Below are 26,728 nucleotides of genomic sequence, written 5' to 3'. Positions count from 1 at the left end.
TCCGGTACCGGTGATTCTGCAATTCCTCCGGAGGCTCAGAACAGAGAAGGTGGAGATCATTGCAGTGATTCCTTTCTGGCCCAACAGGCCTTGGTTTCCTCTGTTATCACTCCTGAGTTATCAAGACCCAGTTCCCCTTCCTCTCAGGCCGGATCTACTGTCGCAAGGCTCGAGGTTACACCCATGCCCATCTTGCCTACACCTCAGGGTGTGGTTCTTGAGAGGGAAAGGCTTGAATCCCTAGGCTGTCCGGAAGAAGCTATTCCAACTCTTCTTAGTGCCCGGAGGGGAAGTACGAACAGAGTATATGAACGGATATGGTCTAAATTCTCTGATCACATGTCTTCCCGGTCAAATCCGTGTAAGTCTCCAGCAGTAGAAGACATTCTAAGTTTTCTCCAATCAGGGCTGGACCTATCTTTAGCAGTCAGCTCACTAAGAGTGCAAGTTTCAGCCATCTCGGCCTTCACAGGAGTATCGTGGGCTAATCATACATTAGTCCGTCAATTTTTTAAAGGAGCTATCAGGCTTAAACCTCAGAGAAGACCTAGGTTCCCCAAATGGGACCTTCCTATTGTCTTGGATTTTCTCTCCAATCTCGGATCAGATCCTGACAAACCTCTTTCCATGAGAGATCTCACGCTCAAGACCACCTTCTTAGTAGCCGTGACGTCGGCTAAAAGAGTATCAGAGATTAGAAATTTAGGCTCAGAAGAACCTTTCCTAACCTTTTTTTTTTTCAGATAGGGTAGTGTTGATTCCCATGCTTGGGTCAAACCCTAAAGTGACCTCAGTCTTTCATGAAAATCAAGAGATTGTACTTCCTACTTTCAGATCATCGGACGATCAGGATGTTCATCCACTTGACGTAGGCTACACTCTAAAGCAATATCTGGAGGTCACAAGTCCATTCAGACAAACGGAATTCCTCTTCGTTCTTCTTCATGGCAAAAACAAAGGAAAGCGAGCTTCGGTCAGATCAATCTCTTCTTGGATTGTGCAGACCATTCAGAGGGCATACAAGGCAAAGGGCTTGGCTCCTCCAGAGGCAGTGACGGCTCATTCGACCAGAAGTATCTCGACCTCGTGGGCAGCTTCAAGGCATGTCGCGCCTGAAATCATTTGTAGAGCGGCTTCCTGGTCTTCTATAAACACATTTGTTTCTCATTATTGTGTTGAGCCTGCGGCTCTGTCATCTATTAATTTTGGTTTACAAGTATTGTCGGCTGACAATGTAAAATAAATTTGGTTTCTTTGCTCAAACATTTTTGCCCGCCCGTGTGTATTTTTGGGCGAGTTATTTCCCACACGTATGCTGCCATGGAGCCTGTCAGGAAAACGGAAAATTTATATCAAATACTTACCGTAATTTTCCTTTCCTGATAGGCTCCATGGCAGCAGGAGTCCCTCCCAAAATGTCTGGAGTAGGCTAGTTACGGAACATGGATAGCAGCCTAGAGCAAAGATTTATGGGAGAGGGGGTCCTATTGGGTAGTTATGGAGGCGGAGCCTACCCACACGTATGCTGCCATGGAGCCTATCAGGAAAGGAAAATTACGGTAAGTATTTGATATAAATTTTCCGTTTTTTTTTCAAAACTTTTGTCGCTCTTTTTTGGTTTATAGCGCAAAAAATAAGAACCGCAGAGGTGATCAAATACCACCAAAAGAAAGCTCTATTTGTGTGAAAAAAAGGACGTCAATTTTGTTTGGGTGCCACATCGCATGACCGCGCAATTGTCAGTTAAAGCGACGCAGTGCCGAATCGCAAAAAAGTGCTCTGGTCTTTGGCCAGCCAAATGGTCCGGGGCTGAAGTGGTTACGTTGAAGGTGAGTATTGCCACAAAAGCTGCTTTAATTTTTTTTTCTAGCTTTTGCTGGGCTATTAAACTTATTTTTATTTTTTTTAAACTACGATTCTTCTTTAAATGCAAAATATAATCACAATTAGATTTGTTTTAATGAATGAAGGTTTCGTTTTTAATAGATTTATACCAAACTTGGATCAGACCTATTTTTTTAAATATTGTATATATCTTGTTGATGTTCCAATCTTCTGTATTAGTGTCTAGATACTCATACATGCGTTTTTTTCACTAGGGTCCTCCCTGATGTGTTTAATTGTTTTCACAAGCTTCTGACCGCTTCCTGAGGAGTTACACCCTGTTCCAAATTATTATGCAAATTCTATTTCAGTGTCACAAAGATTAAATATTTTGTTTTTCAGTTTAACTCATGGATGGCATTGTGTCTCAGGGCTCTTTTGATCACTGAAAACAATTCTGGACACCTGTGATAATTAGATTGCCAGGTGAGCCCAATTAAAGGAAAAACTACTAAGGCTGGGTTCACACTGGTCCGACAAACGTTCCGACATTGGGAGCTCATGTCGCATGACGTGTGAAATCCAATGTTTCCCTATGGGAGCCGTCCTAACTGGTCCGACACAAGTCGTTCCGACTTTAGAAATGCTCCCTGTACTACTTTGGTCCGACTTTGATCCTACTTCAGCCTATTGACTATCATTGAAGTCGGATCAAAGTCGGATCGCCGTCTCACATGATCCGACTTCGGCACGGGACTTGTGCTCAGATGATCTTGAGGGGGAACTCCGCACCAAATTTTAAATAAAAAACCGGCATGGGTTCCCCCCCCAAGAACATACCAGGCCCTTAGGTCTGGTATGGACCTTGAGGGGAACCCCCTACGCAGAAAAAACGGAGTGGGGGTCCCCCCCAATCCATACCAGACCCCTATCCGAGCACGCAGCCCGGCCGGACAGGAATGGGGGTGGGGACGAGCGAGCGCCCCCCCCCTCCTGAACCTAGAGTTGCCACCTCATCCCTTTAAACCCGAACACATATGAATTACACAGGTTCTGAGGCTAATTAAATGCAGATAAGGCAACAAGTGAGTTTAATTACCACCTTAATTAGCCACAGAACCTGTGTAATTAATATGTGTTCGGGTTTAAAGGGATGAGGTGGCAACTCTACCTGAACCGTACCAGGACGCATGCCCCCAACATGGGGGGGGTTGGTGCCTTGGGGGAGGGGGTGCACTGCGCCCCCCCCACCCCAAAGCACCTTGTCCCCATGTTGATGAGGACAAGGGCCTCTTCCCGACAACCCTGGCCGTTGGTTGTCGGGGTCTGCGGGCGGGGGGCTTATCGGAATCCGGGAGCCCCCTTTAATAAGGAGGCCCCCAGATCCCGGCCCCCCCACCCTATGTGAATGAGTATGGGGTACATCGTACCCCTACCCATTCACCTAGGGAAAAAGTGTCAATTAAAAAAAAAATACTACACAGATTTTTAAAGTAATTTATTAGACAGCTTCGGGGTCTTCTTCCGGCTTCGGGGGTCTCTCCGGTTCTTCTCCGCGCTCTCCGGGTCTTCTGCCGGGCTCCTCCGCTATTTTCTGCTCTTTTGCCGCTCTTTTGCTATAGCAGGGGAGCCCGGTCTTCGGTCTTCTGCCTTCTGCCCTCTTTTCTTCTGATGTTGACACGACGCTCTCTCCGGCTGGAATGCTGTGTGCGAGCTGCGGAGCCATTTATATAGGCGGTGACCCCGCCCCCTTGTGACGTCACGGTCCCAGCATGCGCAGGGACTCTGGCGTCATTAGGGGGCGTGACCCCAGAGTCCCTGAGCATGCTGGGACCGTGACGTCACAAGGGGGCGGGGTCACCACCTATATAAATGGCTCCGCAGCTCACACACAGCATTCCAGCCGGAGAGAGCATCGTGTCAACATCGGAAGAAGAGATGAAGAGAAGAAGCGGCGACAAGACAGCGGCAGCAGACCGGGGCCCCCCCCGCTGGCAAAAGAGCTGGAAGAAGATAGCGGAGGGGCCTGGGAGAAGAGGCGGAACACCGGGAGAAGTCGGAAGAAGACACCCCCCCGAAGTCGGAAGAAGATCCCGGAGCTGCCTAATAAATTAATCTTGAAACCTGTGTACTGTGTTTTTTTTTTTATTGACACTTTTCCCTAGGTGAATGGGTAGGGGTACCATGTACCCCATACTCATTCACGTAGGGTGGGGGGCCGGGATCTGGGGGCCCCCTTATTAAAGGGGGCTCCCGGATTCCGATAAGCCCTCCGCCCGCAGACCCCGGCAACCAACGGCCAGGGTTGTCGGGAAGAGGCCCTTGTCCTCATCAACATGGGGACAAGGTGCTTTGGGGTGGGGGGGGCCCGCAGCGCGCGCCCCCCTCCCCCAAGGCACCAACCCCCCCATGTTGAGGGCATGCGGCCTGGTACGGTTCAGGAGGGGGGGCGCTCGCTCGTCCCCACCCCCATTCCTGTCCGGCTGGGCTGCGTGCTCGGATAAGGGTCTGGTATGGATTTGGGGGGAGTCCCACGCCGTTTTTTTTGGCGTAGGGGGTTCCCCTTAAGGTCCATACCAGACCAAGGGCCTGGTATGCTCTTGGAGGGGGGAACCCATGCCGGTTTTTTATTTAAAATTTGGCGCAGAGTTCCCCCTAAAGATTCATACCAAACACAGTGCCGGGCATTGGTGGGGATCCAAGTCGGATCCCCGTTCATTGAAAGTCGGACACATGCCGGCTTCATGTCGCAGGGCAAAATCGGATCCAAAGTAGGACTAGTAGCACCAGTGTGAACCCAGCCTAAAGGAGGATGTTCCACATTATTAAGCAGAGCACCATTTTCAAGTAATATGGGGAAGAAAAAGGATCTCTCTGCTACCGAAAAGAGTGAAATAGTTCAATGCCTTGGACAAGGTATGAAAACATTAGATAATTCAGGAAAACGTAAGCGTGATCATTGCACTATTAAGAGATTTGTGGCTGATTCAGAGCCCAGACAGGTTTCGGGCAGATAAAGGCACATTGAGGAAAATTTCTGCCAGATCCATGCATCGGATTAAAAGAGCAGCTGCTAAAACACCATTACATAGCAGCAAACAGATATTTGAAGCTGCTGGTGCCTCTGGAGTCCCACGGACATCAAGGTGTAGAGTCCTCCAGAGTCTTGCAACTGTGCATAAAACTTCCATTCAGCCACCACTAACCAATGCTCACAAGCAGAAACGGCTGGGCAGAAAAATACATAAAGACTAATTTTCAAACAGTCCTGTTCACTGATGAGTGCCGTGCAACCCTGGATGGTCCAGATGGATGGAGTAGTGGATGGTTGGTGGACGGCCACCCTGTTCCAATAAGGCTGCAACGTCAGCAAGGCAGTGGTGGAGTCATGTTTTGGGCCGGAATCATGGGAAGAGAGCTGGTCGGTCCCTTTAGGGTCCGCAAAGGTGTAAAGATGACCTCTGCAATGTATGTGGAGTTCCTGACTGACCTGGTACAGAGGGAAGAACTATGCTTTCCGTAATAAAATCATCTTCATGCATGACAATGCACCATCTCACGCTGCAAAGAATACCTCTGCATCAATGGCTGCTATGGGGATAAAAGAAGAGAAAGTCATGGTGTGGCCTCCATCCTCCCCTGACCTCAATCCTATTGAGAACCTTTGCAGCATTCTCAAGCAAAAGATCTATGAGGGTGGGAGGCAGTTTACATCCAACAGCAGCTCTGGGAGGCTATTCTGACATCTTGCAAACAAATTCAAGCAGAAACTGTCCAAAAACTCACAAGTTCAATGGATGTAAGACTTGTGAAGCTGCTATCAAATAAGGGGTCCTATGTTAAAATGTAACGTGACCTGTTAAAATGTTTAAAAAGTTAAAATGTTGTTCAAAGTTTGATTGAAATAGCTTTTGATGTCAGTAAATATGCTGCCAACACAACAAATGACAATTTTCAGTTCTTTACAACCTATAAAGTGTTTTGAAACTTACTTGCGTAATAATTTGGAACAGTGCATTGTAAGTTTTTTATTTAGAAAAAAAAACTGTTATCATTAGGAGGTTTTTTCAATAAAATTTGAATTGTACTCTTAATAGTTGATAACATGAGAATTATGCTGACTGTTGTTTACATCAATTATTAAGGTAAATGAGAAAAATATCATTGGCATAATAATTTGGAACAGGGTGTAGTTGTGTACTTAGCACATTTGCAGTGCGTGCCATTAAGTGCTATTTGTCTTACCTGTTCCTCATATCATATTCAGTTTGTCTCCATTTAGGGCGCCAGTGTCAGGGCTTGTGTTCACATAAAAGTACACTATATTGTCAAAAGTATTGGGACGCCTGCCTTTACACGCACATGAACTTTAATGGCATCCCAGTCTTAGTCCGTTAAATATTGAGTTGGCCCAACCTTTTCAGCTATAACAGCTTCAACTTGACCATTCTTCCAGAAGCGCATTTGTGAGGTCAGGCACTGATGTTGGACGAGAGGGCCTGGCTTCCAGTCTCCGCTCTAAATCATCCAAAAGGAGCTCTATCGGGTTGAGCTCAGAACTCTGCGAAGGCCAGTCAAGTTCCTCCACCGCAAACTCACTCATCCATGTCTTTATGGACCTTGCAGCAAGGTTAAAAACCCTTACATATACCCAGTGAAGTGATTAGCGTCAGGGGATATGCAGAGATGAAACAGATCCTCCTACATAAGTTGTACTTGTTTATCTGCCATAATCAATCCTGTTCACACATTTTACACAGCATATCTTAGCTCTGAAAATCAGGAGGCGGGGATCTGAAGTCTCACTCTGCGGATCTCAGTGAGGGGAGCTCTGAGCCCTGACTGTAGGGAAGGAACCCCCCCCCCCCCCCATAGTACACAGAGAACATGCAGAGCTTAGAATATCAGTTACAGGCTGTGCGCTGGAGCTCTCCTCCCTCGTAGCTTTCTATCTCTTGGTGTCTGGAAAAGTTGTCAGATAACAGAGGAAGGAGGCAGCAGAGAAGTCACACTCAGTGCTTTGAATAGACACAAGTATACAGTATAGAATGATGTGCTTTGTTCATATTGCATCTCTGACTTTTACAACCACTTCCCGCCCGCGCTATACCCGAAAGACAACTACAGCGCAAGCTTACTTTGCCAGGAGGGCATCAAATGATGGACTCAGCTAAACACAGATCGGGGTAAAGGACCAGTCACAGCAGTCCATTACCATGTGATCAGCTGTCTGCCAATGACAGCTAATCACTGGATGTAAACACAAGCCGGTTATGGGCATTCCTTTCCTCACACTGTCAATGTGAGAAGAGGAGAGCCAATAACTGGTTTCTGTTAAAGGGACATCTATACTAATAATCAGGGCACTGGTTATAAGTGTCCTGATTATCAGTGCAGTCCCAACAGTGCCCACCAGTACTACCAATCAGCGCCCATCAGTGCTGCCAATCAGTGCTGCCAATCAGTGCCCATCAGTTCCTCTTCATCAGTGTCACCTATCAGTGCTGCCTATCAGTGCCCTTTGGTGCGATCTATCAATGCCCATTAGTGTTGCCTATCAGTGCAGCCTCATTAGTGCCTCCTCATCAGTGACCACCAGTTTGGCCTCATCAGTGCCCATCAGTGCCACCTATTAGTGCCCATCAGTGCCTCTTCATCAGTGTCACTGTAGCACCCTCTACTTAGTGTAGGTGCTAGAGAGAAGTTTTTGTGAGAGCAGGTGAATTTAAGCAGGCCTAGCTAAAAGCTAGGCCTGTTTGTCTTGATCTGTGGGTCTGGGAGTGGCCCAGACTAGGCTGGTGACTCACAGACAGTATCACTTCTTGCTTTGCTTACCTCCCTCTGGCTTCTAGAGGATTCTAGAAGCAGAGGAAGGGAAGAGAGGTAGAGCTGTCTAGGGTGTCTCAGGGAGCCATGACCAATCCCCAACTAGGATTGGCAGGGGGCAGGCCTCCTTGATATACCCAGGGTCAGCCCAGCTGGGGAGGAGTTGTCAGGTGGAAGAACTGGGAGATGGAGTACTAGCTGATGTGGCCTTTGAGGAAGCTCCCCAGTCTGGGGGGGTGTGGCCTTGGGCCTGGAGCTTGGGAGTGGAAGGGACCCTTGTACAAACCACAGGGGTGTCCTGAACAGGAGCAAGATAGAACAGTGGAAAGTACTGCCGGGCAAGTCTCCAGGAGGGATCCACCAGGTATTGGTGAGTGACACACAGCCAGGAACGGTGGGGAGGCATACCAGAGCGGATTGGGAGGATGTAATCTGAGATGGATGTAGAGCCAGTGAGGACTGTGGTGTCATGGGTGGTGAAGACGGGCAGCTGCAGCCAGGAGGGCTGGCAGGGCCTGAGGAGGGCTGACTGGGATCAGTAGTCCACCTAGGGCAGCTAGCACAAGAGACTTACTTCTATTTTTTTGCTACACCAGAGGGACCCACAGTCCCTGCCTGCAAAGGGCTGTTACTAAGGCCTGGCTGGAACCAGAGTCAGGCCTAACCATGTGCTAGCTGTGCCTAAAGAGTTGTGCTGGAGGAAGAGGAAGGAATAGTCTGCAGCAAGAGTTGTGCTGAGGGTTAAGAGTAATGTATATACTTTGTCTCAAATCTTTCTGGGCATCTCATGAATTCCCTAACCCTATCCAAATTTTAATCCCTCAAAAAAATACTGAAACAAAGTTATCGGACTATTCACTGTCTTGGAGTGTCTGGAAGTGAATGCCGGGCTGGGCAGGGTGCCAGGTAGGCCACATCACTCAGCAGCCCCTATGGGGATACCGCTACATCACCTATCAGTGCTGCCTACCAGTGCCTATCAGTGCACATCAGTGCCCATCAGTGCCGGCTATCAGGGCCATCTATCAGTGCCCTTCAGTGCCGTCTATCAGTTCCCATCAGTGCCACCTTTCAGTGTCCATCAGTACTGCCTATCTGTGCAGCCTCATTAGTGCCTCCTCATCAGTTCCCACCAGTGTGGCCCCATCAGTGCAGCCTCATCAGAGCACATCAGTGAAGGACAAAAATTACCTGTTTGCAACATTTTATAACAATGCAAAAAGTTTTTTATTTTCAAAATTTTCAGTTTTTTTCAATTGTTTAGCAAAAAATAAAAACCCCAGTGGTGATTAAATACCACCAAAAGAAAGCTCTATTTGTGTGAAAAAAATGATACAAATTTCATATGAGTACAGTGTTGTATGACCGCGCAATTGTCATTCGAAGTGTGACAGCGCTGCAAGCTGAAAATTGGCCTGGGCAGGAAGGAGGTGAAAGTGCCCGATAGGCAAGTGGTCAATGTAATGCCCCGTACACACGGTCGGATTTTCCGACGGAAAATGTGTGATAGGACCTTGTTGTCGGAAATTCCGACCGTGTGTAGGCTCCATCACACATTTTCCATCGGATTTTCCGACACACAAAGTTTGAGAGCAGGCTATAAAATTTTCCGACAACAAAATCCGTTGTCGGAATTTCCGATCGTGTGTACCCAAATCCGACGCGCAAAGTGCCATGCATGCTCAGAATAAATAAAGAGATGTATGCTATTGGCTACTGCCCCGTTTATAGTCCCGACGTACGTGTTTTACGTCACCGCGTTCAGAATGATCGGATTTTCCGACAACTTTGTGTGACCGTGTGTATGCAAGACAAGTTTGAGCCAACATCCGTCGGAAAAAATCCTAGGATTTTGTTGTCGGAATGTCCGAACAAAGTCCGACCGTGTGTATGCCCTATAAGAGTGCACCACTGCAAAAGGTAGTTGATCTGTTACCAGTTTTTAAAATGAACCCATACACTCTATAGATAGAGGTAGCAAAGCAGTGAGAAATTTGAATGTTTGCAACTAGACATGTGCACTGCCAAAAAATTTGTTCGTTTTAGTTTCATTCGTTTTTCGGGTCATTCGTTATGATCACAATTCGTAAATTCGTACATTTGTAAATTCGTACATTTGTAAATTCGTACATTTGTACATTCGTAAATTCGTAAATTTGTAAATTCATAAATTCGTACATTCGTAAATAAGAAAACTCGGAAATTTGGAAATTCGAAAATTCGAAAATCTAAAATAGTAACTAAGTATTAAATTAGGTATAGGTATTGTAATTTCCTTTCAAATTTGGCTGTTAGTGAACGTAAGGAATGCAAATTTATCATAAGTTACGAATTATCGGAAATAACGAATGCCACATCTAAACAAATGGAATGGAACAAATTAATAAATAATAATAATAAAAAGTGTTTATTATTATTATTGTTATTTATTATTATTAATTCATTACGTTCCATTTGTTTAGCTACGGCATTCGTTATTTCGGATTCATTAATTCGTAACTTGGGATAAATTTGTATTCGTTACGTTCACTAACAGCCAAATTTGAAAAGAAATTACAATACCTATAATTTAATAGTTAGTAATAGTTAAGTTATTATTAGTTAGTTATTATTTCAGATTTCTGAATTTACAAATTTATGAATTTATGAATATACGAATGTACGAATTTAAGAATGTACGAATTTAAGAATTTACGAATGTGCAAACTTAAGAATTTACTAATGTACGAATGTACGAATTTATGAATTTACGAATGTACAAATGTGCGAATTTACGAATGTACGAATTTAAGAATTTACGAATGTACGAATTTATGAATTCACGAATGTACGAATGTGCGAATTTACGAATTTATGAATTTACGAATGTACCAGTTTAAGAATTTACGAATGTACGAATGTATGAATTTACGAATGTACGAATGTGCGAATTTATGAATTTACGAATGTACGAATTTGTGAATTTACGAATGTACGAATGTATGAATTTAAGACTTTATGAATGTACGAATTTATGAATTTACGAATGTACGAATGTGCGAATTTACGAATGTACGAATTTAAGAATTTACGAATGTACGAATTTATGAATTCACGAATGTACGAATGTGCGAATTTACGAATTTATGAATTTACGAATGTACCAGTTTAAGAATTTACGAATGTACGAATGTATGAATTTACGAATGTACGAATGTGCGAATTTATGAATTTACGAATGTACGAATCTGCGAATTTACGAATGTACGAATTTAAGAATTTACGAATGTACGAACTTATGAATTTACGAATGTGTGAATTTACAAATTTTCGAATATTCAAATTTTACGAATATTCGGAAAAATTTGTTAAACGGGTTTTCGTCAATTAGGATATTTCCGAATTAACGAATTTGTTGAAATTTGTTAAACTAGTTCGGAACGAAACAAATTGCACATGTCTAGTTGCAACTAAGATCTGCATTTGAGTTTCAACATACAGTATGATGGGGGGGGGGGGTCGGGACCCTTTAATCCAGGAATGGGCAAAAAGGTAACTGCGTTTGAAGTCACCGCTGAAAATTTTTTCAATGATGAGAGAGATACACAGGGATAAATAAAGTATTAACTTACCATTTACACAGCCTAGAAAACATATCACGGCAAAACATAAATTCTTCATAGTAATCCTTTGGTATCACAGCTCTAAAACAGAAAAAGTAACAAAATGTATATTCATATATTACATAGATAAAAGTACAACTAAACAGGGGTCTGTTTATCAATGTTTTGTTTCACCCAAGGTTCACACAACTTTCAACTAGGGATGGGGAATCTGCCCAGGTATACAGTTGGCTGGGAGTTTGCTGAACCCCTTTTTGAAATTTGCAAAACCAGAACCTAGTAGTGAATCCCACTGAAGTCAATGGAGGCAAATCTCAAAACTAAATTCTGGCCATCTTCAAGACTAATAGACAAATTAATCACAAAAAATAGCACGGGAGGTTGGGCACTGCTATAGGGGACATTTAACAAAGCAAAAAAAACCTACATCCAAGGAGAGTCCTTTAACCACTTGCCTACCAGGCACTTACATCCCTTATCTGCCCAGGCCATTTTTCAGTGCTGTCGCACTTTGAATGACAATTGGGCAGTCGTGCTACACTGTACACAAACAAATGTTTTATCATTTTCTTCACACAAATAGAGCTTTCTTTTGGTGGCATTTAATCACTACTGGGTTTTTTATTTTTTACAAAAAAAAAAAAAAAAGCCCAAAAGTTTTGTAACTAAGTAATTTTTCGCCTTCACTGATGTGCGCTGATGAGACGGCACTGATGGGCACTGATAGGCTGAACTGGTGAGCATTGATGAGGTGGCACTTATGGGCACTGATGAGGTGGTAATGATGAGGAGGAACTAATATGCTGCACTTATGGGCACTGATATGTGGCACTGATGAGCACTGATAGGCTGCACTGATGGGCACTGTTGGGTGGCACTGATGGGCACTAATATGTGGCACTGGTGGGCACTAATAGGCGGCAATGAAGGGCACAGATAGGCAGCACGGATGGGCATTAATGGGTGGCACTGATGGGCAACACTGGGCATTGATCGACAGCAGGGATGGGCATTGATGGGCAGCACTGATTGCCAGCACTGACTGGCATTGCTAATGGGCACTGATTGGTGGCACTTGTGGGCAGTGGTGAGCACTGATTGCTGCCACTGGTGGGCACTGTAGGCTGGCAATGGTGGGAACTGTTTTGTGACACTGTATTTATTTATTGTATTCAGGGCACTGATGATCAGTGCCCTGATTACATTCCTAGATGTCCCCCTGAGAGGAGATTCCGGTGATTGGCTCTCCTCTCCTCACACTCTGTCAGTGCGAGGCGTGGAGAGACGATTACCGGCATCTCCTTGTTTACATGTGACCGGCTGTGATTGGACACAGCCAATCACAAGGACGCGGCTCTTTACAGAGATCGGAGTTGTGCCGTGTCCTAGCAACATGGCTGCGGCGGCGATCTCTGCATGCCCCTGTCATTTGACGGCGGGGTGGGCAGCAAGCAGTTAACCACTTCAATACCAGGCACTTAGACACCTTCCTGCCCAGACCAATTTTCAGCTTTCAGCGCTGTCGCAATTTGAATGACAATTGCGTTGTCATGCTACACTGTACCCAAACAAATTTTTTATCATTTTGTTCCCACAAATAGATCTTTCTTTTGGTGGTATTTGATCACCTCGGCGGTTTTTATTTTTGCGCAACAAATAAAAAAGACCGCAAATTTAGAAAAAAAACAAGTTTTTCTTTGTTTCTGTTAAAATTTTTTGTAAATAAGTACGTTTTCTCCTTCAATGATGGGCACTGATATGGCTGCACTGACGGGCACTGATACGGCGGCACTGATGGGCACCGATGAGGTGGCACTGATGAGGTGGCATTGACAGGCACTGATGATGGGCACTGATAGGCGGCACTGATGGGCACTGATAGGTGGCACTGATGGGCACTGATAGGTGGCACTGATATGCGACACTGATGGGCACTCATAGGTGGCACTGATGGGCACTCATAGGCGGCACAGATGGGCACTCGTAGGTGGCATTGATTGGTACATATGGGTGGCACTGATGGGTACTTATGGGTGGCACTGATGTGTGGCACTGATGGGCACTGATAGGTGGGCACTGATGGGCACTGATGGGCACAGATGGGCACTGACAGGTGGCACCGATGGGCAATGACAGGTGGCACCGATGGGCAATGACAGGTGGCACTGATAAAACTTTGCTGGGCAGATCTGGAACATAATGGTGCCAATTAGTGCCCATTTGTGGGCACTAATTGGGACAGATTGGGCACATTGGGCACATGTGGATGGCCATGGGGTACATACCTGGCCATCCACATGTTGCCCCTCTCCCTTGTGGTTCTAGTGGCGATCCCTGGTGGCCCAGTGTGGTGATCTGAGGGGGGGCTGCACTGAACAATCAGCGCAGACCCCCCCGTCAAGAGAACCGCCGATCGGCTCTCCTCTTCTCGCGTCTGTCAGACGTGAGTGAGGAAAAGCCGATCAACGGCTCTTCCCATTGACAGCGTGATCAGCCGTGATTGGACACGGCTGATCACATGGTAAAGAGCCTCCGCCGGAGGCTCTTTACCAAGATCGGTGGAGCAGTGTGTCAGGCTGACACACTGCTCCACCGATCGCCGCAATGCGTGCCCAGTCAGGATAATGGAACCACTTCCCGGACGTCAATCCGCTATAGGGCGGGCGGGAAGTGGTTAAACGTGATTTCAAGGGCAACACAGAATAAACACCTATACTTTAAACTACATGCTTGGGAGATACAATATTTTACCAAACGTATTGGGCCCCTTAGTTCAAGTGAAGGGAACTCTTATGCCCCGTACACACGGTCAGATTTTCCGACGGAAAAAGTGCGATCGGATTGTGTTGTCGGAAATTCCGATCGTGTGTGGGCTCCATCGGACTTTTTCCGTCGGAATTTCTGAACACAAATTTTGAGAGCAGGCTATTACTTTTTGCCGACAACAAAATCCGATCGGTTAAATTCCAATCGTGTGTACACAAATCCGACGCACAAAGTGCCACGCATGCTCAGAATAAATTAAGAGACGTAAGCTATTGGCTAGTGCCCCATTTATAGTCCCAACGTACGTGTTTTACGTTCAGAACAATTGGATTTTCTGACAACTTTGTGTGACCGTGTGTATGCAAGACAAGTTTGAGCCAACATCCGTCGCAAAAAATCCATGGATTTTGTTGTCGGAATGTCCGATCAATGTCCGATCGTGTGTACGGGGCATTAAAGTGGAACTTCAGTCATTTTTTCAACTTTCCATCTTCTAAATCTTCTGCCCTTGTTGTTTTAACTTTGGATACTAAATTATTATTTTTTATCTGCCAGTAAATCCCTTATATACTTCCTGTTCCTTGTCCGGTCATTAGCCTAGGCTTATGACATCATGCACAGCTCTCTCTCTCTCTCTCTCTCTCTCACTCTCTCTCCCTCTAGAGAGAGAGAGAGTTTGCCAGGAAGTGAGCGGGCGGGAGAGCCATAAGAGGGCCAATGAGAGCTGCAGGGTTGCAGGGCTGGTGGTGTGCCTCTCTGTAAATCCAAGAAGTGAACAGGCAGCAGCTTCAGCTGCCCACAGTTAAAATGGTTGCAGCCAGACTCAGTGGAGGGAGATTTCTGCAGCACATTTGGCAAGTACAGAATCACAGTATAAATAAAATAATATGCAAAGTGCTTGGAGGGAAGCTTCAGAATGGCAAAGATGTTTTTATTACAAATTATGTGAGCAGACTGCAGTTCCTCTTTAACCACCTCCCACCCAGCCACTGCACATATACGGCCGGGTGGGCGCTTCCTCCTTCTGAGTGGATGTTCAGGAATGTCCATCAGAAGGAGGGGGATCGCACGCGTGCCTGCACAGCGGCACGATCCAGAAGCGCTTGTGTCACCCGGACACGGTGCTTCTCTGATCGGCAGGAGGGCTCTGTGATTGGCCCTCCTGATCACACGACAGCTGTGTCCAATCACAGCCGTCATGTGATGTAAATAGAGAGCTGGTTGCTAGGCGATCGGCTCTCCTCTCCTCATGCGCAAGTTGTCAGTGAGGAGAAGAGAGCAGATCGCTGCAGCCAGCCGGTGATCAGTAAGTATGAGCTGTTTTACAGCTTTTTACACACTGATCCCCGGCCCAGTGTCCCCACACAATGTAAACACACAATGTCCCCAAAATAGTGCCCCCAAAACACTGTCCCCACACACATCCCCACACAGTAAAAACACATGTCCCACACATATGTAACAGTAAAATCATATGTCCCAATGATCATCTGCACACATATGTTCATGATCATCTGCGCACATCTGTACATACATAGATTTCCCTCTATGGTCATGGAGCAGTCTTCCACTTCCTCAATCTCTGAATTGCAATGTATAACTCCAAAACGAAGCTGAAAAATGGCCACTATCCTACTACTAAGTTGATCTCTATTATCCCACTTCTTCTTGACCTCTACTATCTCATCTCTTGCTGACCTTTATTGTCTCACTTCTAAGTTAACCTCTACTATCCTACCTCTTGTTGACCCCTACTATCCCACTTCTAAGTTGACCTCCTCTCTACTCTTGTTGACCTCTATTATCCAACCTCTTGCTGCCCTTCACTATCCCACATCTAAATTGGCATCTACTATCCCTCCTATTGTTGAACTCTAAGACCACGCAGCATTTGTTTCTTCTTTGGACCTAAAACAGCCTTGAGAGCAATTGACCAAAATGTCTATGAAGAGACAGACATTCTCAACAAGCAGGATTATGAGTTGCCGACCAGCACATGGTTTTATACAAACAAATATTTCCTCAAAGTACGATTAATATTACAATTTAGGGTCGTTGCTCAGGAGTCCATTTCCCCTTTCACTCTCCAAAAGAACCTGTTCTTTCTGAGATATTTTTCAGAAGAATATAGTTGTGATGGTCACACATACTTTTACTGAAATGTATAGTTATTCCTGCGCTACCATGTAAATGAAGGGCAACGAACATTGAACTGCTGCAAGCACCGAATATAGGTCAAGCTCAGCCCATACAGCTATAGAAATAAGGTATGTAAAAATTGGTGCTGCGCTGTTCTTAAAAAAAAAAAAAAAAAAACCTATGCTGCTAGAGGTAGTAGTACAAAGGTAAATGAACACGTAAAATGATATAAACATAAAAAAACAGAAACAATATAAGAATAAGTACAATCAATATAGAGCACTTCTATACCCATTAGGTGCAATGTGATATTCCACAATAATCGGTGGTAATAGCAAAGTGCAAAGTGCAAGAAAATCATTCAATAAAGACTTAAGGCCAGATGTGATAAGTATCTTACTGGAAACACTAAAATCAATATACCATCACTAAAAGCCTCAATGGACCGTGCAAGTAGGCAAATAACATTGTGCAAAAAACAGCAATTAATAAATTAAATGTGCAACATGCGATCAATATGTGCAAAAATTGCAAAAATCGCAAATGCAGTGTATAATAAACATATAACCAAAATAAGTCCACTGTAGAACTTGTGAAAATTCAAACAAAGGCAAACATGTGCAAAATATATAATGGGACTGGGAATGTAGTCCAATGCGATTAAATCCTCTTAATGTGGCTAATCAGAAAATGTGCAAAAAAGTCTCTGCACAGGACTCAGAGTGGTGTAAAGTGGCCTCTTACCTTGCGGTAAAGAGGTAACCGCATAAAGTTGCTGGTAATGGCTGCTTCTCCCTTGTACTCCTAACTGCCTCTCACTTGGATTCCTGGGCTGAATGGAGCTGTTAGCGGATCTTTGTCTCTCAGTGGAGCAGGAGGGGGATTAAAGGAAAGAAGGGGCCAAATAGTGTAGTATTTCAATCAGAGGTTGGTTTTTATTAAAACAATGGTGAGGGTACTCATTTCACTTACAAGAAAAAAACACACAGAAAACGTATCTCCTACGAGCGGTGAGCTCGTTTGCATATATCAGTCTTGGATGCCTATCCCGTCCCTACGCGTGACGTCACGGTCACATGACTGGACCCTGATGAAGTCACGTGACTGTGACGTCACGCGTAGGGATGGGATAGGCATCCAAGACTAATATATGCAAACAAGCTCACCACTCGTAGGGGATAAGTTTTCTGTGTGTTTTTTTCTTGTAAGTGAAGTGAGTATCCTCACCAAGTGAGTACCCTCACCATTGTTTTAATAAAAACCATCCTCTGATTGAAATACTACACTATCTGGCCCCTTCTTTCCTTTATTCCCCCTCCTGCTCCACTGAGAGACAAAGACCCACTAACAGCTCCATCCAGCCCAGGAATCCAAGTGAGAGGCAGTTAGGAGTACAAGGGAGAAGCAGCCATTACCAGCAACTTTATGTGGTTACTTCTTTACCGCAAGGTAAGAGGCCACTTTACACCACTCTGAGTCCTGTGCATGAAGAGGAGATCACCCCCATGCTATCAGCACATTATTGCACTTTTTTGCACATTTTCTGATTAGCCACATTAAGAGGATTTCAATTGCATTGGACTATATTCCCAGTCCCATTATATATTTTGCACATGTTTGCCTTTGTTTGAATTTTCACAAGTTCTACAGTGGACTTATTTTGGTTATATGTTTATTATACACTGCATTTGCGATTTTTGCGATTTTTGCACATATTGATCGCATTTTGCACATTTAATTTATTAATTGCTGTTTTTTGCACAATGTTTTTTGCCTACTTGCACGGTCCATTGAGGTTTTTAGTGATTGTATATTCATTTTAGTGTTTCCAGTAAGATACTTATCACATCTGGCCTTGAGTCTTTATTGAATGATTTTCTTGCACTTTGCACTTTGCTATTACCACCGATTATTGTGGAATATCACATTGCACCTAATGGGTATAGAAGTGCTCTATATTGATTGTACTTATTCTTATATTGTTTCTGTTTTTTTATATGTTTATATCATTTTACATGTTCATTTACCTTTGTACTACTACTTCTAGCAGCATAGGTTTTTTTATTTATTTATTTATTTTTTTTTTTTAAGAACAGCGCAGCACCAATTTTTACACACATACTTTTACCATATATTAATTAGCATTGCTGCAGAGGTTGAAGGGGTGGGGGGGTTACCCTGTCAGTGCTCAGACCATACACCACACTCTGCATCAAATTGGTCTGCATGGCTGTCCTCCCAGAAGGAAGCCTCTTCTAAAGATGATGCACAAGAAAGCCCACAAACAGTTTGCTGAAGACAAGCAGACTAAGGACATGGATTACTGGAACCATCTTCTGTGGTCTGATGAGACCAAGATAAACTTATTTGGTTCAGATGGTGTCAAGCGTGTGTGGTGGCAACCAAGTGAGGAGTACAAAGACAAGTGTGTCTTGCCTACAGTCAAGCATGGTGGTGGGAGTGTCATGGTCTGGGGCTGCATGAGTGCTGCCGGAACTGGGGAGCTACAGATCATTGAGGGAACCATGAATGCCAACATGTACTGTGACATACTGAAGCAGAGCATGATCCCCCTCCTTCAGAGACTGGGCCGCAGGGCAGTATTCCAACATGATAACGACCCCAGACACACCTCCAAGATGACCACTGCCTTGCTAAAGAAGCTGAGGGTAAAGGTGATGGACTGGACAAGCATGTCTCCAGACCTAAACCCTATTGAGTATCTGTGGGGCATCCTCAACAGAAGATGGAGGAGCGCAAGGTCTTTAACATCCACCAGCTCCGTGATGTTGTCATGGAGCAGTGGAAGAGGACTACAGTGACAACCTGTGAAGCTCTGGTGAACTCCATTCCCAAGAGGGTTAGGTCAGTGCTGGAAATTAATGGTGGCCACACAAAATATTGACACTTTGGGCACAATTTGGATATTTTCACTTAGGGGTGTACTCACTTTTGTTGCCAGCGGTTTAGACATTAATGGCTGTGTGTTGAGTTATTTTGAGGGGACAGCAAATTTACACTGTTATACAAGCTGTACACTCACTACTTTACATTGTAACAAAGTGTCATTTCTTCAGTGTTGTCACATGATAAGATAGAATAAAATATTTACAAAATGTGAGGGGAGTACTCACTTTTGTGAGATACTGTATATATTGCATTCACCAGAGGGTTGTCCCCTCTAGGGGTATCACGCATTTCACAGCTATGCTGCTGTATGGGTGTGTGGACCTCCGCTGTGTTGGTTCTTGTCAGCCCCGCTGCCACGTTCGCATGCAGTGTATGCAAGAGAAAGGGATACTCCGTAGTGCAATACCTTTTAAAACACAAGTTTTTATTATTCTAAAAGACAAGCACTTACATTCTGTGCAAAGGAACTATGCAATAAAATAAAACCAGGAAGTCCGTATTTCTCCTGTGTTCCACGGACCAAACCAGAAGTGATGCAATGACGCTATGGCTCTGCCCTACGCATTTCGTCATCAAGATGTCATCCGGAGCTACACTCCTGACAATATATACCATGTGGTAACCCAGCAACCCAATGTTTTATAATTGTCTGCCATTTTGCCAAAGACTATCCTTGTGATGTTTACTACATCAGTGGCCATGTTTCGTGAGGGCAATACTACTTAAGCTTTCATCTGGTCAGTAAGGACCTCATAAAGTCCGATTTAACACACAGAAATTTGTGTGTGCACCTGCTGTTGTGATGTAACTACCAAATGGCAAAACTTATGGGGAAATACTAACAAACTATATGTAAATATGGTCAGTATTAGGGATGAGCTTCGAGTTCGAGTCGAACTCATGTTCGACTCGAACATTGGCTGTTCGTAAGTTCGCCGAACAGCGAACAATTTGGGGTGTTCGCGGCAAATTCGAATGCCGCGGAACACCCTTTAAAAGTCTATGGGAGAAATCAAAAGTGCTAATTTTAAAGGCTAATATGCAAGTTATTGTCATAAAAAGTGTTTGGGGACCCAGGTCCTGCCCCAGGGGACATGGATCAATGCAAAAAAAAGTTTTAAAAACGGCCGTTTTTTCAGGAGCAGTGATTTTAATAATGCTTAAAGTCAAACAATAAAAGTGTAATATCCCTTTAAATTTCGTACCTGGGGGGTGTCTATAGTATGCCTGTAAAGGGGCGCATGTTTCCTGTGTTTAGAACAGTCTGACAGCAAAATGACATTTTGAAGGAAAAAACTCATTTAAAACTACCCGCGGCTATTGCATTGCCGACAATACACATAGAAGTTCATTGATAAAAACGGCATGGGAATTCCCCAAAGGGGAACCCCGAACCAAAATTAAAAAAAAAAAATGACGTGGGAGTCCCCCTAAATTCCATACCAGGCCCTTCAGGTCTGGTATTGATATTAAGGGGAACCCCGGACAAAATTTAAAAAAAAAATGACGTGGGGTTCCCCCTAAATTCCATACCAGACCCTTCAGGTCTGGTATGGATTTTAAGGGGAACCCTGCGCCAAAAAAAAAAAAAAAAAACGGCGTGGGGTCCCCCCAAAAATCCATACCAGACCCTTATCCGAGCACGCAACCTGGCAGGCCGCAGGAAAAGAGGGGGGGACGAGAGTGCGGCCCCCCCCCCCTCCTGAACCGTACCAGGCCACATGCCCTCAACATTGGGAGGGTGCTTTGGGGTAGCCCCCCAAAACACCTTGTCCCCATGTTGATGAGGACAAGGGCCTCATCCCCACAACCCTGGCCGGTGGTTGTGGGGGTCTGCGGGCGGGGGGCTTATCGGAATCTGGAAGCCCCCTTTAACAAGGGGACCCCCAGATCCCGGCCCCCCCCTGTGTGAAATGGTAAGGGGGTACAAAAGTACCCCTACCATTTCACTAAAAAACTGTCAAAAATGTTAAAAATTACAAGAGACAGTTTTTGACAATTCCTTTATTTAAATACTTCTTCTTTCTTCTATCTTCCTTCATCTTCTGGTTCTTCTGGTTCTTCTGGCTCTTCTGGTTCTTCCTCCGGCGTTCTCGTCCAGCATCTCCTCCACGGCGTCTTCTATCTTCTTCTCCTCGGGCCGCTCCGCACCCATGGCATGGGGGGAGGCTCCCGCTCTTCTCTTCTTCTTCATCTTCTTCTCTTCTTCTTTTCTTCTCTTCTTCACTTTCTTCTCCGGGCCGCTCCTCACACATGCTAGCATGGCGGGAGGCTCCCGCTGTGTGACGGCGCTCCTCGTCTGACAGTTCTTAAATAACGGGGGGCGGGGCCACCCGGTGACCCCGCCCCCCTCTGACGCACGGTGACTTGACGGGACTTCCCTGTGACGTCACGGGGAATGCCACAGGGAAGTCCCGTCATGTCCAGTGCGTCAGAGGGGGGCGGGGTCACCGGGTGGCCCCGCCCCCCATTATTTAAGAACTGTCAGACGAGGAGCGCCGTCACACAGCGGGAGCCTCCCGCCATGCTAGCATGCAGAGGCGGCTCTCTAATTAGGCGAAATAGGCGGTGGCCTCAGGCCTCGCAGTCATAGGGGCCTCGCACAGCTGGCTCGTTTACCTAATTAGAGAGCCGCCTCATTCAGCAGCAGAGATCTCCGTCCTGAGTCCCCTCGCCCTGCTACAGGGAGAGATAACAGGCTGCGAGTGAGATGTGTGATCGGAGCTCACGTACATCTCCGGATCACAGGGAGGGAGGGAGAGCCGCTCAGTGTACAGCCTGCTCTGACAGATCTCCCCCCTCCCCCTGCTGCCCGCACAGCCAGACAGAAGAGGAGAGAGAGCTTCTGCTCCTCCTCCTCCCGCCCTCTCCTCCTGTGTCTGCCCCGCCCACTCTCCTCGGCAGTGTTCTCTGTTCTGCCTCAGAGAAGGGGATGTGTGGGCGGGAAGATTCAAGCTGGAGCCCAGGAAAAGGAAAAGGACAAGGGGTGTCTGATCCATCCATCCATCCATCCTGCCTCCCAGTGAGTACACTGATGTAGGGGATGCTCTTCCTTCCCTTCTTCCTCCATCCCCCTCTCTTTCTTTCTCCTTTCTTTCTTTCCTTCCATCTCTTCTTTCTGTCTCTCTTTCTTTCTTTCTTTCTTTCTTTCCTTCCTTCCTTCCTTCTTTCTCCATCCCCCTCTCTTTCTTTTCTTTTTCTTTCCTTCTTTCTTCCTTTCTTTCCATTCTTTTTGTCTCTTTCTTTCTCTCCTTCCATCTTTCTTTCTTTCTCTTTCTTTCCTTCCATCTTTCTTTCTTTTCCATCTTTCTTTCTTTCTTTCTTTCTTTCTTTCTTTCTTTCTTTCTTTCTTTCTTTCCTTCCATCTGTCTTTCTTTCCATCTTTCTTTCCTTCCAACTTTCTTTTTCTTTCTTTCTTTCTTTCTTTCTTTCTTTCTTTCTTTCTTTCTTTCTTTCTTTCTTTCTTTCTTTCTTTCTCTTTCTTTCCTTTACATCTTTCTTTTCTTTCTTTCTTTCTTTCTTTCTTTCTTTCTTTCTTTCTTTCTTTCTTTCTTTCTTTCTTTCTTTCTTTCTTTCTTTCTTTCTTTCTTTCTTTCTCTTTCTTTCTTTCTCTTTCTTTCCTTTACATCTTTCTTTTCTTTCTTTCTTTCTTTCTTTCTTTCTTTCTTTCTTTCTTTCTTTCTTTCTTTCTTTCTTTCTTTCTCTTTCTTTCCTTAACATCTTTCTTTCTTTCTCTTTCTTTCCTTTACATCTTTCTTTCTTTCTCTTTCTTTCCTTTACATCTTTCTTTCTTTCTTTCCTTCCATCTTTCTTTCCATCTTTCTTTCTCTTTCTTTCCTTTACATCTTTCTTTTCTTTCTTTCTTTCTTTCTTTCTTTCTTTCTTTCTTTCTTTCTTTCTTTCTTTCTTTCTTTCTTTCTTTCTTTCTTTCTTTCTTTCTTTCTTTCTCTCTTTCTCTCTTTCTCTCTTTCTTTTTTTTTTTCTTTCTTTCTTTCTTTCTTTCTTTCTTTCTTTCTTTCTTTCTTTCTTTCTTTCTTTCTTTCTTTCTTTCTTTCTTTCTTTCTTTCTTTCTTTCTTTCTTTCTTTCTTTCTTTCTTTCTTTCTTTCTCTCTTTGTGACAGCCTACCTATAGGTAGGATCTGTGAGAGCAGCTTCCCTGTGCAGCTCTGCTTGAGGAAAATATATCTTTATTATGCCCACTTACCTACCCCCTGTACTGTCCACTCTCCTATACTGTACCCTCCTAATGCAGTTCATAATACAGTGGGGCCTCATGTCTAAGTTTTGCCTAAGGCCTCACAAATGTGAGGAGCGGCCCGGAGAAGAAAATGAAGAAGAGAAGAAGAGAAGAAGATGAAGAAGAAGAGAAGAGCGGGAGCCTCCCCCCATGCCATGGGTGCGGAGCGGCCGAGGAGAAGAAGATAGAAGACGCCGTGGAGGAGATGCTGGACGAGAACGCCGGAGGAAGAACCAGAAGAGCCAGAAGAACCAGAAGAACCAGAAGATGAAGGAAGATAGAAGAAAGAAGAAGTATTTAAATAAAGGAATTGTCAAAAACTGTCTCTTGTCATTTTTAACATTTTTGACAGTTTTTTAGTGAAATGGTAGGGGTACTTTTGTACCCCCTTACCATTTCACACAGGGGGGGGCCAGGATCTGGGGGTCCCCTTGTTAAAGGGGGCTTCCAGATTCCGATAAGCCCCCCGCCCGCAGACCCCCACAACCACCGGCCAGGGTTGTGGGGATGAGGCCCTTGTCCTCATCAACATGGGGACAAGGTGTTTTGGGGGGCTACCCCAAAGCACCCTCCCAATGTTGAGGGCATGTGGCTTGGTACGGTTCAGGAGGGGGGGGGCCGCACTCTCGTCCTCCCCTCTTTTCCTGCGGCCTGCCAGGTTGCGTGCTCGGATAAGGGTCTGGTATTGATTTTTGGGGGGACCCCACGCCGTTTTTTTTTTTTTTTTTTGTCGCGGGGTTCCCCTTAAAATCCATACCAGACCTGAAGGGTCTGGTATGGAATTTAGGGGGAACCCCACGTCATTTTTTTTTTTAAATTTTGGCCGGGGTTCCCCTTAATATCCATACCAGACCTGAAGGGCCTGGTATGGAATTTAGGGGGACTCCCACGTCATTTTTTTTTAAATTTTGGTTCGGGGTTCCCCTTTGGGGAATTCCCATGCCGTTTTTATCAATGAACTTCTATGTGTATTGTCGGCAATGCAATAGCCGCGGGTAGTTTTAAATGAGTTTTTTCCTTCAAAATGTCATTTTGCTGTCAGACTGTTCTAAACACAGGAAACATGCGCCCCTTTACAGGCATACTATAGACACCCCCCAGGTACGAAATTTAAAGGGATATTACACTTTTATTGTTTGACTTTAAGCATTATTAAAATCACTGCTCCTGAAAAAACGGCCGTTTTTAAAACTTTTTTTTGCATTGATCCATGTCCCCTGGGGCAGGACCTGGGTCCCCAAACACTTTTTATGACAATAACTTGCATATTAGCCTTTAAAATTAGCACTTTTGATTATTCATGTTCGTGTCCCATAGACTTTAACGGTGTTCGCGTGTTCGAACGAACTTTTTTCCTGTTCGCATGTTCTGGTGCGAACCGAACAGGGGGGTGTTCGGCTCATCCCTAGTCAGTATCTACGGCCGTGTCACAGCACATAGGATCTTAGGCGGAATACCGCATCAGGGACACCACATCCTATATTTATTTTTTTTATTTTTTTAATCGTTTAGGTCGGCTTTATTAATTTAAACACAGAATATTGGCACCTTACATTACAGAGTGACATTCATTATTTAATAATCAGAAATTACAACTTTAGTTTGTAGAGTGGAGGTCTCGTGAAGACATAAAACAGTCACCAAATTCTCATATTCTAATAACTACAGACATTTGATTATTTTAATTACAATAGTTTTTATCGATTTTTGAAATTTACACAAAAGGAAAACACAGTATAACATACTTTGCGGTCACATAGAATCCATGACAAGGTGTTTTCCTTTTGTGTAAATTTCAAAAATCGATAAAAACTATTGTAATTAAAATAATCAAATGTCTGTCCGTATACAACGTCCGATTTTACGATTTTCGTTTCATTAGTATGGTTTTCGGCCCAAAAAAAAAATCTGAAGAGCAAGACTACGCATGCTCAGAAATTAAAAAACATGTACAAAACAAGTCAACACATTACGCCACTTCTGATGTTGAATTCTGTCGTACGAAAATTTCCTTATGGTGAGTAACCTCTTCACTATCGATATGAGACATGCAACAAAAAACTGACGAAAATTCGTTCAATGATCTGATCGTGTGTACAAGGCTTTAGACTAGGATGCCATTAAATTTCATGTGCGTGTAAAGGCAGGCGTCCCAATACTTTTAGTAACTGAAGACCCAAGGGGGTTGGTTTACTAAAGTTGGAGAGTGCAAAATCTGGTGCAGCTCTGTATAGAAACCTATCAGCTTTCATGTTTTTTTCTTCTTTTTTTTTTGTTATCAGAGCTGAAATGAACAAGCTGAAGTTAGAAGCCGATTGGCTACCATATAGAGCTGCACCAGATTTTGGACTTTCCAGTTTTAGTAAATCAACCCCAAATTGTCCTGAAAAAAGGTATAGTTCACCTTCAGAGTTAATGATATGTTCAGTATTACTAGAATATTGTAAAACTGGTTACAGATGATAAGACGATAAAGGCTGGGCAGTGCGGCTCTCGTTCTTGGTAGAGGTCATATGACGGACTCCCAGAACGATCGCACTCGCGCGCCCCCTGGGCAGCGTGGCTGCGCTGTGTTGCTAGGACACAGCGCGACCCCGATCTGTGTAAAGAGCCGCAGCCACGGCTCTTTAACCATGTGATAGGCTGTGCCCAGTCACAGCCGGTCACATGTAAACACGGAGATGCCGGTAATCGGCACTACTCACCTCACACTGATAGAGTGTGAGTAGAGGAGAGCCGATCAGCGGCATCTCTTCACAGAGGACATCTAGGGATGTAATCAGGGCACTGATCATCAGTGCCCTGATTACAATTAAGTGCCCCCAGGGCCAGCAATGCCACTGCCAGCAAACAGTGCCAACCAGTGCCCACAATTGGCACCAATCTGTGCTCACAAGTGCCAGCAATCAGTGGCCATCAGTGATGCCAGTCAGTGCTGCCCATCAATGCTCATCACTGCTGCCCATCAATGCCACCCATCAATGCCCATCAGTGCCACCTATCCGTGCCGCCTATCTGTGCCCACCAATGCCACCTATTTGTGCCCGCCAGTGCCGCCTATCTGTGCCCAGTGCCACCCATCAGTGCCGCCTATCAGTGCCCATAAGTGTGGCATATTTCTGCCTCCTCAACAGTGCCACCTAATCAGTGCCCATAAATGCCGCCTCATCAGCGCCCATCAGTGAAAGAGAAAAATTACTTCTTTACAAAATTTACTGACAGAAACTAAGAAAAAAGTTTTTTTTTCCAAATTTTTTTTAGTTTAGGAATAAATAAAAATACCACCAAAAGAAATCTCTATTTGTGTGAATAAAATGATAACAATTTGACATGGTTACAGTGTAGCATGACCGCGCAATTGTCATTCAAAGTGCGACAGCGCTGAAAGCTGAAAAATGGCCTGGGCAGGAAGGGGGTGTAAGTG

General features: G+C 44.6%; 1 long non-coding RNA gene across 1 annotated transcript in view; it reads right to left on the bottom strand.

Annotated features, from left to right (window-relative positions):
• LOC141117059 (uncharacterized) overlaps positions 1-26,728 on the bottom strand; it is a 48,933-nt gene that overhangs the window by 21,454 nt on the left and 751 nt on the right. Inside the window, exon 2 of the long non-coding RNA XR_012237084.1 lies at positions 11,262-11,333. This is a non-coding gene — a long non-coding RNA (uncharacterized lncRNA). The remainder of the gene's footprint in view (positions 1-11,261; positions 11,334-26,728) is intronic.

Source organism: Aquarana catesbeiana, linkage group LG13 (assembly GCF_042186555.1).
Source record: "Aquarana catesbeiana isolate 2022-GZ linkage group LG13, ASM4218655v1, whole genome shotgun sequence".
NCBI lineage: Eukaryota > Metazoa > Chordata > Amphibia > Anura > Ranidae > Aquarana > Aquarana catesbeiana.
This window is presented reverse-complemented; position numbering and strand designations above follow the sequence as displayed.